This window comes from Hakea prostrata, chromosome 9 (genome assembly GCF_041222555.1).
Source record: "Hakea prostrata isolate BN-2017 chromosome 9, UWA_Hpros_2, whole genome shotgun sequence".
Lineage (NCBI taxonomy): Eukaryota > Viridiplantae > Streptophyta > Magnoliopsida > Proteales > Proteaceae > Hakea > Hakea prostrata.
In genome coordinates, this window is record NC_142608.1 from 30,155,651 (window position 1) to 30,172,426 (window position 16,776).

Genomic DNA, 16,776 nt, shown 5'->3' on the forward strand with positions numbered 1-16,776 from the left:
TTAAAGCGGTTCGTTGCCTTTGTAGGTTTCATTCTTCTTGTCTTGGAATTTTGAAACCTTGTTGTCTCCTTCGCGTCTTCTCATTCTCAAGCTTTTTGCCTCATTGAATCAGTAAGTTTACTGATCCCTTTGCAAAGTTAACTTCCTGTCTCCAGGTTTTTCTTTTTCTTTTTGTACCGTACTGAGACTTTAGCAATGGAGGACAGTAGGGTTTCTTTCGAAGCTTCCCTTGTGCCCAACGCCAGTAATAGTGATAATGGTAACGAGGCTTTTGTTTCCCTTCCCTCTAAGCAGTCGGATAGTGATAATAAAACCCTAACTGCTCTCTAGCGTGACATGGCAGAAGTTAACCAGAAGAGATTAGAAGGAAAATCTAAAACTACCTCTACCCTTCCTGAGTCTGGACCATCCATGACTCCTAGGGTGACCGCAGAGTCTTCTGGGCGGTCAAAACAAACTTCCAAAACTAGTGGTAGACCCGATTTTGTTGCCTCCTCGTATAAGGAGGAAACTTCTTTCGGCCATTCAGGGTTTTGATTTTCCTTCCTCTTACCAACTTAGGGCTCCAAACCCTGATGAAAGGGTTGATTCGACCCTTCCAGGTGAATTTTTCCTATATATAGATGCACTGGAAAACGGGGTTCGGTTTCCTTTCTTCAATCCTTTGTTTGCAGCGATTCGAATCACCGGGATATTTGGCCCTGGAATCTCCTTCCCAATAGCTGGCATCTCATCGTCGGCTTCTTGGGTTTATGTTTTGAACTTGGCATTACGATTTCTCTTTCTCTTTTCGTGCATTTTCATCTTCTTTCTATCTCCCATCCTCCCGGTTGGGTTGTGCTTTCAAGCGCAATAAGACTGAGCTTAACTGGAGGTGCAGCATTCTTGCTAAAGAAACTTGCCCTTCCAATCACAAAGGATGGCACCATCGATATTTTTTCTGTCGAGCGCCTCAATCAGATCTCAACTTCCCGACCGTCTAGAAACAGTATACTTCATACTCTGAGGGTAACCGGATCCCTATCCAAAGAAGACAAAACGGCCGTCAGGAAGATCAAATCAATTCCATGGTATCAAGAGATACATGGATATGAGATGGAATACAACTCCATCCTCCAGTACTGGGGACTGGCTCATCGTGAGCTTCTTAACTATCATCCTTCAATTTTCTAAGAATGATGTCTTTTTGCAATCCTGATTTTTGTCCTTCTTTGCAGTGCCACCAAGAATGAACCCTGAGAATCTTCGGGCAAAGGCTATCAGCGCAGTTGTGACAGTGAGCAATGGTCGCCTCTAGCCATTACTGCTGAACAAGTGGCTTCTGTTCCCTCTCCCGTCCCTTCCTACAAGGGTATTAGGAATTTGAAGCCCGTGGTTGATGCTTCGGGAAAAGGGAAAAAAACCAATGGTGGAAGAGTCTGGTATCCCCTCCGCCGCTCGAACTAAAAGGAAGCACGATTCGGTTGATGCTTCCTCCCAGAAAAAATACAAAAAGAATGAAGATTGCGAGGAGATCTTCATGCCTCAGTGGACACTGAAGCAGACTGATAGGGCAACACAAGACCCTGAGAAAGCTGCAGAATGGAGTTCTCTCGGTCTTCTGCCTGCTGATCGTCAGGCCTTTGAAGCCCTGGACGATGATGCCCTTGTAAATCAGTCCACAAGGTAGCGTCCCTCCTTATCTTTCATTAATTGCTTTTCATAATTTCTTATGAGTTCTTCTGATAATCTCCTCGTCCCCAAGAATGCTGCGTTGAGCTTTTACCAACACATGGAGGCATTGAGCCGAGTTGGTCACAATGGCTCCTTGCTGCAGACCTGTGAAGAGAATTTGGCGAAGGCCAATTCTGAAATAGACCGGCTGAAGGTAGTAGCCGAAGAACTAAAGGTGAAGCACGATGAGGAAATGATTTCCTTGAAAAGGGCCCTTGATTCCTCAAATGCCCGCGCCGTCGCTGCCGAACGCGAGGCTAGGAAATAGAAGAAAGCTGCTACGTTGTTCGGTGACAGTCTTGAGTTTAAAGCCATACAAAACGAACGTATACTGCAGTTGGCAGTTCCTAGCAAACCCGAACACATCAAACCAGAGCTTCAAAGGGATTGTGTTCGAAAATATCTGAACAATGTTCCTTTCTCTAAACTGCTGAGTGCCTTCAACCTTTAAGCTTATCGCGTGGGGCAAAATGATGTTTGGGAAAAGATCCTCATGTCCGACCCTTCCTTTGACACAACTCCATTTCGTGAGGTGTGTCACAAAGAAATCTTTGGAAAGCTTAAGTTGGCCCTCCCAGACTGGGCTTTGGGAGAGGATGATCCTTTTCCAGCTGACCCGAATTATGAGGAATATCTTGCTGATTCCCCGCCCCTTCAGGAAGAAACTTCACATCCTGTTGCTGAAAAGAAGACTAATGAAGACGATCCTGAGAAAAACTCCTCAATCGATAATGAGGAAGAGTCTTAGGGAGTCAAGTTTTTTTTTTTTTTTTTTGTAAAGCTCGACCCTCCATAATCAATGAAAATGGAACTTTTCCAATGATTGCCTGAATATTTCCTCATCCTAAATCCAAGAGCTTGTCTTGGAAATAAAATGTAAATGATATAACTTATCACTTAACTACTAGTGTCTTGACGAGGGATGACCCTTGGTATATCATGAAGAGGCATTCAGGAGAGATGTCTCAGCTTCCAGCTTTTACATATTCTCAACTGTTCCTTCATTTATTACGAAGTCCAAACGTTTCCCTGCCTTTGTGTACCACTCACTTGTCCCAACGAGTTGGAAATATAAATATCATTTAAGTGGTGGCGCGACAGTTGGAGGTATTCTGGTACCAGGTGCATACTTCCACGTGGCTTTCCTCTGACCGTCGATCTTACTTTTTGAAGAACTCGAAGCGTTTCTTCGATCCAGTCCTTCGGTTGCCTTTGGCTCTCAACCCTTGCCTCACTCCCTGAGGCTATTTAAGTTCCTCAAGGGTACTTCTCATTTATCCTGCTATCTGCAAGTTAGATTTGCAAAACAAAACGACATTCCGTCTTCCTTTGCCGCGTTCGTACTTTTCGTATTCCAACAATATTTTCGATTAGCATCTAAACAAGTAAGCTTTTACTTTGCCCATGTCACGAATCTCTTCTCCTTCTCCCTGAGTGAACTTCACAGTAGTAATACTTGGGGTTCACTTAATGGATATTTGAGAATTAGGGTTTTCCCTTTTTTGAATGTTGTTGGATTTTCTTACTGATACTGCCTTTTCTGTACTTGCAGTGCCTCCCAAAATCGATTTGAGTTTTATTAGGGTGAATTCCTGCAAGAAGACTGTCCCAGTTCCGACGCAGGTTGCTGCCATTGAGGTGATTGCATCTGATGAATCTTCTAAGCGTAAGAAGACTGTTGTTGGTGAATCTTCAGATCAGATTCCCACAATTTCTGCTGACGTTTCTCCTATGCTCCCTCCATCTGAAGAGACCGTTCGATCTTCCCAGGAAGATCTTGATCCTTTCATCACTGCCTGTGTTGTTGATGTCACTGTTGGAGAAACCATTCGGGATTCTTCGAAGGAGACCCTTCGGACATCTGAGGCAACTATGTTGGCATCTGACGAAGGCGTGGTCCCAGCAAGTGTTGCTTCTATTTCCAACTCTAGAGCTTGTTTGGCATCCTCTTCCTCTCATTCTTTGGAGCCAGAGGATTTTGCCACTAGGAAGCGCCGTCGGTTGGTGGAGGATGCAGCTCATCCTTCTCTTGATGTAGCTCATCCTTCTCCTCCCCTAAGGAAATTTGAATTAGTGTCAAACAAGTTTGACAAAGCACTGGAGTGGTGCATTGCTGCTCAAATGCCTAGCCAGAGCGGAGTTCTTTCCAAACTTCCAAACGATGACTCTATGAAGTCACTGGTGATGTAAGTTTTTCTCCATTATCTTTTGATGCTGAAGATTATTCTTTTACTCCTGTCTAACTCATAAGTTGTTTGCAGGAGTCTCACTGGCAACTTCCACAACCAAGTGGAAGCAGCCTCTAGACTCAGTAAACTGAGTAATGAAGTTTCCAAGCTTCGGGAAGACTCCAAAGCTAAGGACGTTGAAATTGCTCGCCTTAGGAAATTAGCTTGGGAGGTTGCAGGAGAGAAGAACTCTGTGATTGAGCGTCTCCGTTCGGATTTGGATGATGCCAAGGAGAAGATCCGGCGACTGGAACAAGAAGTAGGAAAGTCAGGGGCAAAAGGATCTGAAGCATTACCCCAAAGGCAAGCTAACATTCCCTTGCCCGAATCCCTTCCAACTGACGTTCGCAGAGCTTCCACCTTCAAGTATTTGCACAGTAAGCCCTTTGTTGACATGCTGAATGCTTATAACTTGCAGGCATACCGTGATGGCGAAAACAAAGTATGGGAATCGATATTAAGGAAAGATCCTCATTTTGATACGACTCCTTACAGCGCTGTTTGCCATCCTGAAGTGTTTGCCAAGCTGGGTCTTCCCTCTCCTAACTGGACCAAGGATAAGATTGATCCTCCACCTCCGGATCTGGATATCATGCATTATCTCGATGATTCCCCTCCTTATGCTCCTCTCCAAGGATTCAGTTATGAAGAACTTGTCCTGAGTACAGGTTTCATCAAAGATCAGACTTCTTCCGATCAAGCTGGATAAAGAGTATGGAATTGCAGAGGATTTTGATAAACATGCTTTTTCCCGACTCTGTTCTTCTTCTTCTTGAATTTGTGTTGCTTCCTAACTCTGTATTACTTCTGGCAAAGTTCTTTCAATCTTGTAACTTCTTGATGATGTCTTTCTCATTTGACTGAGTGAAGATTGTACCCCAACATTTGTTTGTATATATGCTGGTTGTAAAGGTTGGCCTCTTTTGGTCGTTTTAAGAAATAAAGAAATGAACTTCATCTTTGAACTTTCTAGTCATTTGAGTCATTGTTGCAGTAGGTCTTATAATGCCTTTACTTAGAGATTTCCGGAGAAATTCAATAAGTCTGAGAAGGAACTCACTCGGGTTTTAAACCGATGCCTTTACTTAAAGATTTTCGGAGAAATTCAATAAGTCTGAGAAAGAACTCACTCGGGTTTTAAACCAATGCCTTTACTTAAAGATTTTCGGAAAAATTCAATAAGTCTGAGAAGGAACTCACTCGGGTTTTAAACTGATGACTTTACTTAAAGATTTCCGGAGAAATTCAATAAGTCTGAGAAGGAACTCACTCGGGTTTTAAACCAATGCCTTGTAGAAGGAACTCACTCGGGTTTAAACCGATACCTTTACTTAGAGATATTACGGATTCAATAAGTCTAATAAGGAACTTACTCGGGTGTTAAACCGACGCCTTGTGGAAGGAACTCACTCGGATTTTCATCCGATGCCTTGACTTAAGAAATTCCGAAAAAATACAATAAGTACGTGAAGGGACTCACTCGGATTTTCATCCGATGCCTTGTGGCTAGATCTGTTCTTGAGTGTGGTGTATGATGCCCCCCAATCAAAAGATAGTCGTTGAAAACCAAAAATTGCATTGATTGAGTTGAAATTTCTTACATCACAAACAAAATTGATAATCTTCGAGGATAAAAAATTTTCAGATGCCTGGCATTCCACAAACGATCCAACTCTTTCAGGGTTGTCATGTTCTTCAGCTTGTAAGCTCCTGAACCAACTGGTTTTATAACCATACATGGTCCTTCCCAAGAAGGGTCCAATTTTCTTTGATGGCATGGATCTGAAGCTAAGGTATTTCTCAATACCAAATCCCCTGCTAAGTACCGCCGATTCTTTACTCGAGTATTATAGTGTGACGCTATTCTCCGTTGATAATGTTGAGTTCGTGCTATTGCCTTTGCCCGAACTTCATCCAACAAATCAAGACTATCAAGCAGTCCTTGCTCGTTCGCTTTTTCTTCAAACTCTCTGTCCCGCAATGTTCCCGCCATTACTTCCATAGGTGCCAATGCTTCGGATCCATAAGCCAACCTGAATGGAGTCTCTCCTGTGGGTGTTCGAACCGTAGTTCGGTAGGCCCACAGTACATTATGCAGTTCTTCGACCCATAAGGCTTTATCGGCCTCAAGTCTTCTCTTTATTCCCTCAAGTAGCGTTCGGTTAGCAACCTCTACTTGTCCATTACTCTGAGGGTATGCCACTGATGACATGCTCGATCATGTAAGTTCCACAAAATTGCTTGAATTGTGGACAGTCAAATTGGGTACCATGATCGGTAACAATTATCTTTGGCATCCCAAAGCGATATATGATTGACTCAAGTATAAACTTCTCCACCTTTCTTTCAGTGATTGTTGCCAGGGCGCTGGCCTCAACCCATTTAGTGAAATAGTCAATTGCTACTATCAAATATTCTCTTCCACCTGAAGCCTTGGTGAATTTTCCCATGATATCGATTCCCCACATCGCAAAAGGGATGGGATCTAGAATTGACGTCATGGTTTCCGCTGGGCATTTGGATACTGTAGCGTGGACTTGACAATTGCTACACCGGCGAACATATTCCATAGCAGCTTGTTGGATCTTAGGCCAATATAACCCAAGTCTTAAGATTTTGTGGGCCAGGGCTCGTCCACCCATGTGAGCGCCATAAATCCCTTCATGTACTTCGGCCAGAGCCGATTCTGCCCCTTCGAGACCTAGACATCTCAGCAGGGGTCCAGAATAAGATCTTCTGTACAACCTTCCATTTTGCATAATGAACCTTGCCGATCGTACTCTGACTAATCTTGCCTCTTTTGGATCCTTTGGTAGTTTATCATCTCTTAGGTATTCCACGATTGGATCCATCCAGCAACGCTCTGCTTCAATGTAGGAAATTTCTTTCTCATGATAACTTGGAAATGTTATCTCTTCAATGTAGACCAAAGGGTCTTAATTTTTCTCTTTGGCATTGGCTAATCGGGATAGCTCATCTGCCACTGTGTTTCTATCCTTGGAATCTGACATACCTTCAAATTCCTGAATTCTTATTGCAATGCTTGCACAATCTCTTGATATTTTTGCAAGCGCGGTTCTTTAATACCATATTCACCCTGAACTTGATTGACAATAACCTGAGAATCACTATAAATAGTTACATTTGCTACTGCCAATGCTTTTGACAATCCAAGCCCAGCTATCAGGGCTTCATATTCTGCTTCATTATTGCTAGCTTCGAATGCAAATCTCAATGCATATCGAATGATGAATCCTGCTAGACTCTTCAAAAGAATTCCAGCTCCGTCTTTATTACTCGAACCGTCCACATATACTTCCCAAATGGTTGGTATAGTGGGCTCTTCAACAATGTTCTCCATTGGTGCAGTAGTTTCTACTACAAAATCGGCTAGTGCCTGAGCTTTGATTGTCGTTCTAGGCTTAAAGCTTACTTGAAACTCATGAGTTCAACCGACCAGGCCACCATCCTTCCAGACAAATCAGGTTTACGAAGAACTTTACTAAGAGGGAAAGTTGTAAATACCTTTATCGAGTGAGCCTGAAAGTATGGCCGTAGCTTCCTAGCTGTTGTCATGAGAGCTAGAGCCTGCTTCTCGATCTGAGAATACCGCGTCTCCGCATCAAGTAGAACGTGGATGACATAATAAATTGGCCACTGCTTCTTATCCTTCTCCCGAACAAGTACCGCACTGACCGCTGAAAGGGATGCAGCTAAATATAGCTGTAAAACTTCTCCCCTTTTGGATCGGGATAAAAGCGGTGGTCTTCCCAGTGTTTCCTTTAATTCCTCGAAAGCTCTCTGGCACTCTTCAGTCCAATTTGCTTCCTTGCTGCCCCTCAAATCTTTAAGTGCCTTAAAAAATGGTAGACACTTTTCTCCAGACTTTGAGATGAAACGGTTCAGAGCAGCAATTCTCCCCGTCAAGCACTGTACATCCCAAACAGTTTTTGGGGCTTCCATGTCAATTAAAGCTTGTATTTTGGCTGGATTAGCGTCAATACCTCTGTAATATCCAGCCCTATTCTAACCCTGACCCTAACCCGGATCCACTGTTGTATTCAGGTTCGAAGACCCAAAGCGGTGGTAGAAGAGACCTATGGACCATTCTGATTGACGATCATGATTCGGAGACTGAGCCTATGGACATTAATGATGTACCCCCTTGCTTAAATGCATTATCAGTGTTTAAGGAAAGTCTGCACATTGGAGAAGATTAATCTCGTTGATGTACCTAATGACCTCCTGTGCACAATCCGAAGGTATTCCCCGAAACTAGACTTCTTGATTGAATTGTGGAAGAAAACCTCACTCAAATTGACCTTGTATAGCCTTTCAAATCCCTACTTGAAGTTGTTGAACTAAACCTGTTTTTCTACTGAGAAACATTTTGGTCGATCCTTTTGGTCGATACGATTGACCAAAACCATAGACCAAAGTTTCCCAGTCTGCCAAGTTAAAGATTCCATGGAATATTCCTATTCTATTTATTATGACCTTGAGCCTTGAGCCTTGTGCAATCATTTTTCTCACCTAAAATCGTGGGGAGAACTTCCCAAGGCACCTCCTTGGCTAATGTGAAGGGCACCTCATCAAAAACTCATTGTTTACTATTGATTCTTGTCTACTTCTTCCATAAGGTATGAATCACCATTCCACTCTCTATCCTACCATTTTCTACTCTTTTCTTTTCCATTCTTGCTGGTGAGACATTGGAAATGGTGCTGCAACCTTGCAACCACCACTCCAAGTGTCTACACATGATTAACCTATGAGTTTCTTAGCCATCCATTGATGCTATGCCTCCACCTCATGCCTAGCTTATGTATTCCTCTATTCTTCTATTAACATCATGTCATTTTGTACCAAACTGAGTTGTAGGGCACGCTATGTTCATGTTTATCACTTCTATATGATTCCAATTGAATTTCTATTAGTTCCTCTAACTATTACATGACATTCCTCATCAATGCAATCAATTCCAACTTATGCCATGATGTTTATCACTTGAACTTGGTAGCTCAAATTGGGGCTTTTTGTTTAGACCATTGGATTGGATTAATTTCTTGACTTATAGTGTCCTACTACTGTTGTTAAGTGTTCCTCCAAGTTTCAGATTGATCCGAACACCGGAAAACCAATTTAGGATGAAAACACCCAAAATCCATCATTCTGTCCCGAAGGAAATTTTGGTCGATCCTTTTGGTCGATACCATCGACCAAAACCATCGACCAAAGTTGTTGTTGACAGCAACCTTGGCAAGTTTTGATCCAATTAATATCTAATCTTCCTAATTTCTTCTCTAACTTATTATTGATGTTTGTTTGGGGCCTTAACAATTATTTTGGACTATTTCTTGGTACTCTCAATTCATCATCAATTCAACCCAAGGTAAGGATGGTTATCTCCATAAACATATAGATCACCAACTTATGATTTATGTTCTTGTTTATGAATAGAACCTTTTGATTACTTTTAATTCTTATAAGAATGTTATATATGTGTTAGAACAGTAGTATTGACATCTTTATACTCTTGTCATGTTACATTACTATTCTTGTTTACTTATGTCTATGATGATTCATTTCAATATCATGATTTAACTTTTATGATAAGATGTATTGGATGCATGAAAGATGATGAACTTGAATATGTGATTGTTTACATACAACTTGGGATTGGGGAGTGTTATATTGACACTTCTGTCCTTAGGCATCGGAGGGAATAGTATGGGATGTTCTCCGATGGTGCCTATCGACACTCTCCCGAGTTATTGGATAACATACATAGGACTGTCTAGTTGGTTGGCTAGGTTTATCCTTGTCGTGTCAGACCCGAATCGGAAGGGCATTGAGACCGAACAACCCGTGGTAGTGTATGGTTGGATGGGCGCTCTAGGCCGGTAACCAATCCGGTAGGGGACATAAACCATACTACGGATACCCGAAAGGGGCCATTTATTGGTAGGGTTGCAAATGGCTAGACTTGGGCTCACGGGCGCTCAAGACCGGTAACCAATCCGTGAGAGGACGTGAGAGCTTCCCGTTTACTATTTGTGGATGACCAATAGGGTTGATGAGTCCGAAATCCGGGATTTCGCTGACTCTAGTGTGAAGGATACCGGAAAGGATCGCCGGGGGCGAGGAATGGACGTATCTGGATCTGACTTGACCAACTGAGTAGATGACTTGCATTGGGCTAGGCTTTACTATGACATGCGCCAGTACTTATACCAAATAGTGATGTGAGAGAGCGGTGACCTATTCCCTTACCATGGTTTTTGAGATGACTTTATCGAACTTCCCTAGCAGACCCAAGATATCTTGTATGATTGAGGGGGAGTGACTGACCACCCAAAGAAGTATGGTGCTATGACTTAAAGCATGTCTACCCTAGAGACTAGCATTCATAGAGTTAGAATCATACTGCATCATATGTTCCATATCACATTGCATTATGTATGTTCTGTATGTGTATGATTTCAAATTATGGAATAACTACCTTGATGAGTTCTTCGAACTCATTCGTTTTGTACAAATGTTTTTAGATTATCCTATAGGTACCGAAGACTATGATGGCACCCCCTTCGAGACGGACTATGATTTCGCATATTACCCTTCGGGTAGTGGCATCTGTGAAGATCCAAGTGTTGGTGCCGAGGAGGATTACTATCCGCACCAGGGTTAGCCCCACGGTTGTGAGGGAGCGGCAAAGCTAGGTTTACTTCATCCGTACCATTGAGGAGACTGTTATTAGAGTAGAGGAAACTCTAGCTTAGTGCCCCATTCCCCTGGTGTATTTTTGGAGTATTTGGGCCTGTAATTAACTTGTTGGATTTATCTTTCAGATACTTGGACATGTAATTAACTTTATCACACTTCTTTTCCGCTGCTTTGAGAGAGTGGCTATCATACCTTCTCTCAACTTTATGACTATGTTCACACTTTAACATTATTTGTCTTCCGCACTCTGATTTATTTAATCTTACCTTATTCATGATACTTAGTAATAATTGTTTTTACTTTGATTATCTTTGTTCATGATTATGTCATTGTGTATGTGGGAGGCATGGACCTACGAATCTTGATCCTTGGAGTGTGGATCACATTCCCGGGTATTCCAAATGGGGTACCGGCTGGGTGGATGTGACACTCCTTGTCCTTCAAATAGGCAACATAGCATTGCCGAGAGATCCTTTGGTCAGATGAAACTTGACCAATTCCCATCTCAGTCGGGACTTTTATCTTCAGGTGCTTCGTAGAAACAATAGCGCCTAGCTTGGACAAAGATGGCCGCTCGAGGATAACATTGTAAGCTGGAAGTTCCCAAACCACCAAAAAATTTATTCGGACCGTAGCTTCCTTGGGAAAACTCCCAATCGATAGGTCCAACTGGACTGATCCCTCCGCTATTGCAGTCGATCCTGCAAAGCCATATAAATGTGTGGATGATGGCTCCATCAAGTCCTTATTGTAAAATCCGGCCTTATCCTAACCCTGACCCGGCCCGGATTTTATACTGTTGCAGGTCCGAAGACCCGAAGTGGTGGTAGAAGAGACCTGTGGGCCCTCTTAGTGGATGATTCGATGCTTGATGCTGAGCCTATGGACATTGACAATGATGCCCCTCACTTGTGCACATTGTCAATGTTGAGTAAAAATCTGCGCATCGATGAAGATTGAATTAATTGAAGCACTTCCCGAAACCCCGTGATCAATCCGAAGGTATTTTCTGAAACTAGACTTGTTGATTGACTTGTAGGAGAAAACCCCGCTCGATTTGACCTTGTATAGCCTTCCGAATCCACTCCTGAAGTTGCTGTCATAGCTTGGTCGAGTGTTTGGTCGATTGACAGTCGACCAGCCAGTCGACCAAGAGTAATGGAATTCGAGTTTGCACTAAATCTCTTCCCATTTTGCCCCTAACTTTTTGGAACTCGTGAATGAGGACCTAAACTAATCATTGGCACTCTAGAGCTAGAGGTTGGACACTCTCTTGGGCTATTCCTTGATGTTTGGGAAGATCTTTGACTCCAATCATTATTGTATACACTAATCATCAACTCAAGGTATGATTTCTTCTATTCCTCTCCTAATCTATTCATGTTTCTATCAATTAATGATCATTGAAACCATGGCTGAAGTGCTGCAACCTTGCAAACACTTAACCATGGATTTCCCCCTTTCAATTCCTTAATCCTCCCCCACTCATGCTATGCTATGATCCAAATGAGATTAATTGCACTCCATCACTTTGATTCTATTCAATCTAACCTATTTGATTCAAGTATGATATATAGATGCATGATAAGCTTAAACTATAATGAAATTAAGATTCTAGCTTAATTCTTAACACTCATTTGATTGATTCTTATCATCCTTTTTAATTTCTATAAATTCCAATTTAATTCTTGCTAAGTATCATATAAAACCTAAAATTCGATTTGGGTATTTTTGATTGAACCGTTGGATCATCATGAAAATTAGTGTGTAGTATCCTCTTACTGTTATAAACATGCCCTCCAAATTTCATGACGATCGGAGCACCGGAAGGGCAGTTTCGGATCAAGTTTCCATTGTTGTCCTGAAGATAACAAGTCTTGGTCGACTGACAGTCAACCAAGCTAGTCAACCAAGAGTTGTTAAGGCCCTGTACTCAGCCAATTTGATCCGTTTGAACCCCAATTTTGCTTTCTTCTCTGACATTAATTGTATGATTATCTAGGGTATCAACATTGATTTTGGGACCATACTTGGTAATCATTGAATCTATTTACAACTTGATTAAGGTAAGGACAGTCGTTAACTCAAGTATGTTAATTATACCAACATGCTTACATTATGGGAACTTAGTGGTTATGTTCATATGAGTAATCCTTTACTGTACATGCTTGTTATGTGTTTTCTTATCAGTAATAGAATGTATATATCATTTAAAATATCATGTTCAGTTTTACTTTATGATTCATGTATGATCAATCATGTTATGAAATGTATTTGTTTATATGATGAATCATTGATTTAGTATAATATGATGAGATTGATATTGTGATTGACTACGTATGACTTGGGATTGAGAGGTGTCCTTTCGACACTTCTGTCCTTGGACATCGGAGGGAGTAGTATGGGATATTCCCCGAAGGTGTCCATAGACGCTTTCCCAGGTTATTGGATGACATGTATAGGATTGTCTAGGTGTATGGTTAGGATTTCCCTTGTTGTATCAGACCTGAATCGGAAGGGTATTGAGACCGAACGACCCGTGGTAGAGTATGGTTGAAGGGCGCTCAAGATCGGTACCCACTCCGTGAGAGGACTTGAACTATATTGCGGATACCCGAAAGGGGCCATTTATTGGTAGGGTTGCATATGGATAGACTTGGGCTCACGGGCGCTCAAGACCGGTAACCAACCCATGAGAGGACGTGAGAGCTTCCCGTTTACTATATGTGGATGACCAATAGGGTTGATGAGTCCGTAATCCGGGATTATGCTGACTCTAGTGTGAAGGATACCGGAAAGGATTGCCGGGGGCGAGGAATGGACGTATCTGGATCTGACATGATATGACTGAGTAGATGACTTGCATTGGGCTAGGCTTTACTATGACATGCACCAGTACTTATACCAAACGGTGATGTGAGAGAGTGGTGACTAAATCCCCAACCATGGTTTTTGAGATGACTTTACTGAACTTCCCCGGGCAGACCCAAGATATCTTATGATTGAGGGGGAGTGACTGACGACCCAAAGAAGTATGGTGCCATGACTTAAAGCATGTCTACCTTAGAGACTAGCATACTTAAGATTAGAATCATATTTCATCATTGTCGCATATCATATTGCATCGTATTTTGACTTGTGTTGGATGAACTGTGGATTATGAAACGACTTGCCTTGCTGAGTTCTTTTGAACTCATTCCTTTTGTGCAATTTGTTATATTATACTGCAGGTACAGAAGACATTGATGGCACGTCCTATGACCCGAGCTATGATCCCGCATACTACCCTTCGGGTGATGGCTACGCGGAGAGTCAGGATTGCTATACCGAGGAGGATTATAGTGCGTACCAGGGTTAGCCCCACATTAGTGAGGGAGTGGCCACGTTGGGTTTACTTCATCCATACTTTCAAAGAGGATATCATTAGGATAGAGGAAACCTATATGTAGGCCCCATTTCCCTAGATGACTGTAATCATTTGGATATTCTCTCTCTAGTTCCTATGGATTTGTTCATAACACTGGTTGTAACTTAACTTGATTTACCACTGTTCTGCTGATTGTGAAGGAGTGACTTCTGATCACTCTTTCTCTTTTATACTTTGTCACTTAGAAGATGTTACTTAATGTTTCCACACTCAGATTAATTACCCTTTTCTCATTCAGTTGATCTATTTATTGTTTACTTTATACATTAATTATATTGTTCATGATTATGTTATCGTGTATGTGGGAGGGATGGCCGCTCGATCTGGATCTTCGGGCTGTGGATCACATCCCGGGTATGCCAAACGCCTCTCTCATCCTCTTCGCCAAAGGTGATAGAATCTTCACCATTCTGCCTCTTACGCTTCTGCGTTTCTCCGGTTCCAACAAATTTAGATTTTGTTTTCAACCTCCGGAGTGATTCGGGTTCTGGGCCTTCGAGTATTGTAAGGATCGGTGACCGAGTAGCATCAATCACCTCCTTACCCTTTTTAGACCTCAAAGCCTCCTTCGGTTGTTTTGGACTAACCGAACGGTTCCTCTTGGGGCCCGCTTCATGTGGCTCCTCTCTTCTCTTGTTAACAAAATTGGACATATGTCCCTGAGATATTAATCTCTCAATATCCGCCTTCAAATGACGACAATCATTGGTATAATGACCGTAATCCTTGTGGAAACGACAATATTTTTCTCGATCCTGTTGCTCTCCAGGTTTTAAAGGAATCTTTGGAGGCCACTTCAAAATATTTCGCTTCTTAATGATATTCAAAATATCAGCCCGAGGAGTATTTAATGGAGTATACTCACTTCTACCGGGAGATCTCTGCCGCCATGCCTGAGGCTTTCCAACTCGATCCCGAACATTCTGCTTTGGCTTCTGCCTCAGGAGCCTTTTGTTCTTTAGTGGAGGCTTTATTGTCCCCCTAGCGCGCATCTAAGATTTCCGTGACTTCAGCCTGCTTTTGGCATCTCTGTACCAACTCAGCATAAGTTGTAGGCATATCCTGAAGTAATAACTCCAGGAGTCTTCAGTTAGTGAGTCCAGTGAACAAAGCAGTTTTAGCTACTTGCTCATCTAGATTCTCTATCTCCATTGTAACTCTATTGAATCTTTTCAGATATTCTCTAATTGACTCGCTCTTCCCTTGTCTAATAGTAAACAAGGTTTCCTCAGTCTTTTTGATCTGGATTCCACTCTAGAATCGCCCTATGAATTTGCGCGCCAACTCATCGAAGTTCACGATCCTTCCCGATGGAAGGTTCAAAAACCATTTTTGCGCCGCTCTGGTTAAAGATGAACCAAAAACCCTGCAAAGAATTTCATCAGAATTACCTGAAACTGCCATAGTCTGTTGATAATAACTGATGTGGGCCGTAGGATCCCCAGAGCCATCGAATGTAGAAAAAGTTGGCAAGCGGAAATTGTGAGGAAACTGGTATCTCGCAATTGGCTCGGCAAAAGGGGTCTTTCGAATAACTGAATAAATATCATCAGTTATCCTTCCTTTAGCCAATTGTCCCAGTTTCTGATTAATATTGGCCAATTCCTGACCGATATGAGTTGAATGATCCTCTGCAATACGATCATGACCTCGAACAAAACGATCATCCGGAACTACCCGATCATCACGAACATTCCGATCATCTCGAACAGTTCGATTATCCTGAACGTTCCGATAGTCGCGAACAGCTCGTCTAATAGTTGGTGAGTGAGTTCTTACTCCTGTATCCAACCTTGTATTCGAATCGGTTGTACTTTCCTGTGGTCTGTCAAACCAATCGTCCCTCCTAGGCAGATCGTCGACTCTCCTAGGCACTCGGTCCCCTTCACGAAAGTTCTGACCGATATTCTGATCTTCAGTCAATCTCTGATTGCATGGTAATACACGCCTCCCTGCATCGCGATGATCAGGTTCTTGTGGTAATACCACTCGTTTGGTTAGCATGCGGAGTGCTTGACTTACTTCCAAAAGTTGGATCTTCACTTGATCCAATTGACTTTGGAGTGTCTCTGGAGGATTGTGTCCCCCCTTGACCGCCATCTACTTCGAGAGGTGGTAAACTTCCCTGAGGAATATCAGGATTATTTTCTCCAGGGATTTGGACACCAGTATCGCGTTGTGCAACGACTGTTGCTGCTGATCTAGTCACCATAGCTTTCTGAATCGATTTCCCACAGATGGCGCCAAATGATGCGTCCAAAATCAGCTCAGCCCTTAGATCTCCTTAGAATGACCTGCAAAACGAAAGCGTCAGATGTGGCCCGACCGCTGGGGTCGGGAGTCCACCTCCAAAGGCTAAGTCAGTCGATGAACTTAATCACAAATGGCTCTGTTAGAAGCACAGAGCTAAGGAATGAATAACAGGAAAACAATTTAGATCATAAGCGTCTGAGTGTTTACATCCAAATGTGTGTGTGGATCCCCCCTCCTTTCTCTTTTTTTTTTTTTACCTTGTAGGTAAGTGATGTTTATATAGAGTGTACCTTCGAATATTTTTCGTTGGATGTATTTGAGCCTTCTTCGGATAGTCGTTGAATTCTAACAGTTAGATCCGTTGAGCGATAGACTTCTACTAGTTTGAACTAGTAGAGAACTCCTGAGATAACCTCAAGGTTATCTGATGAT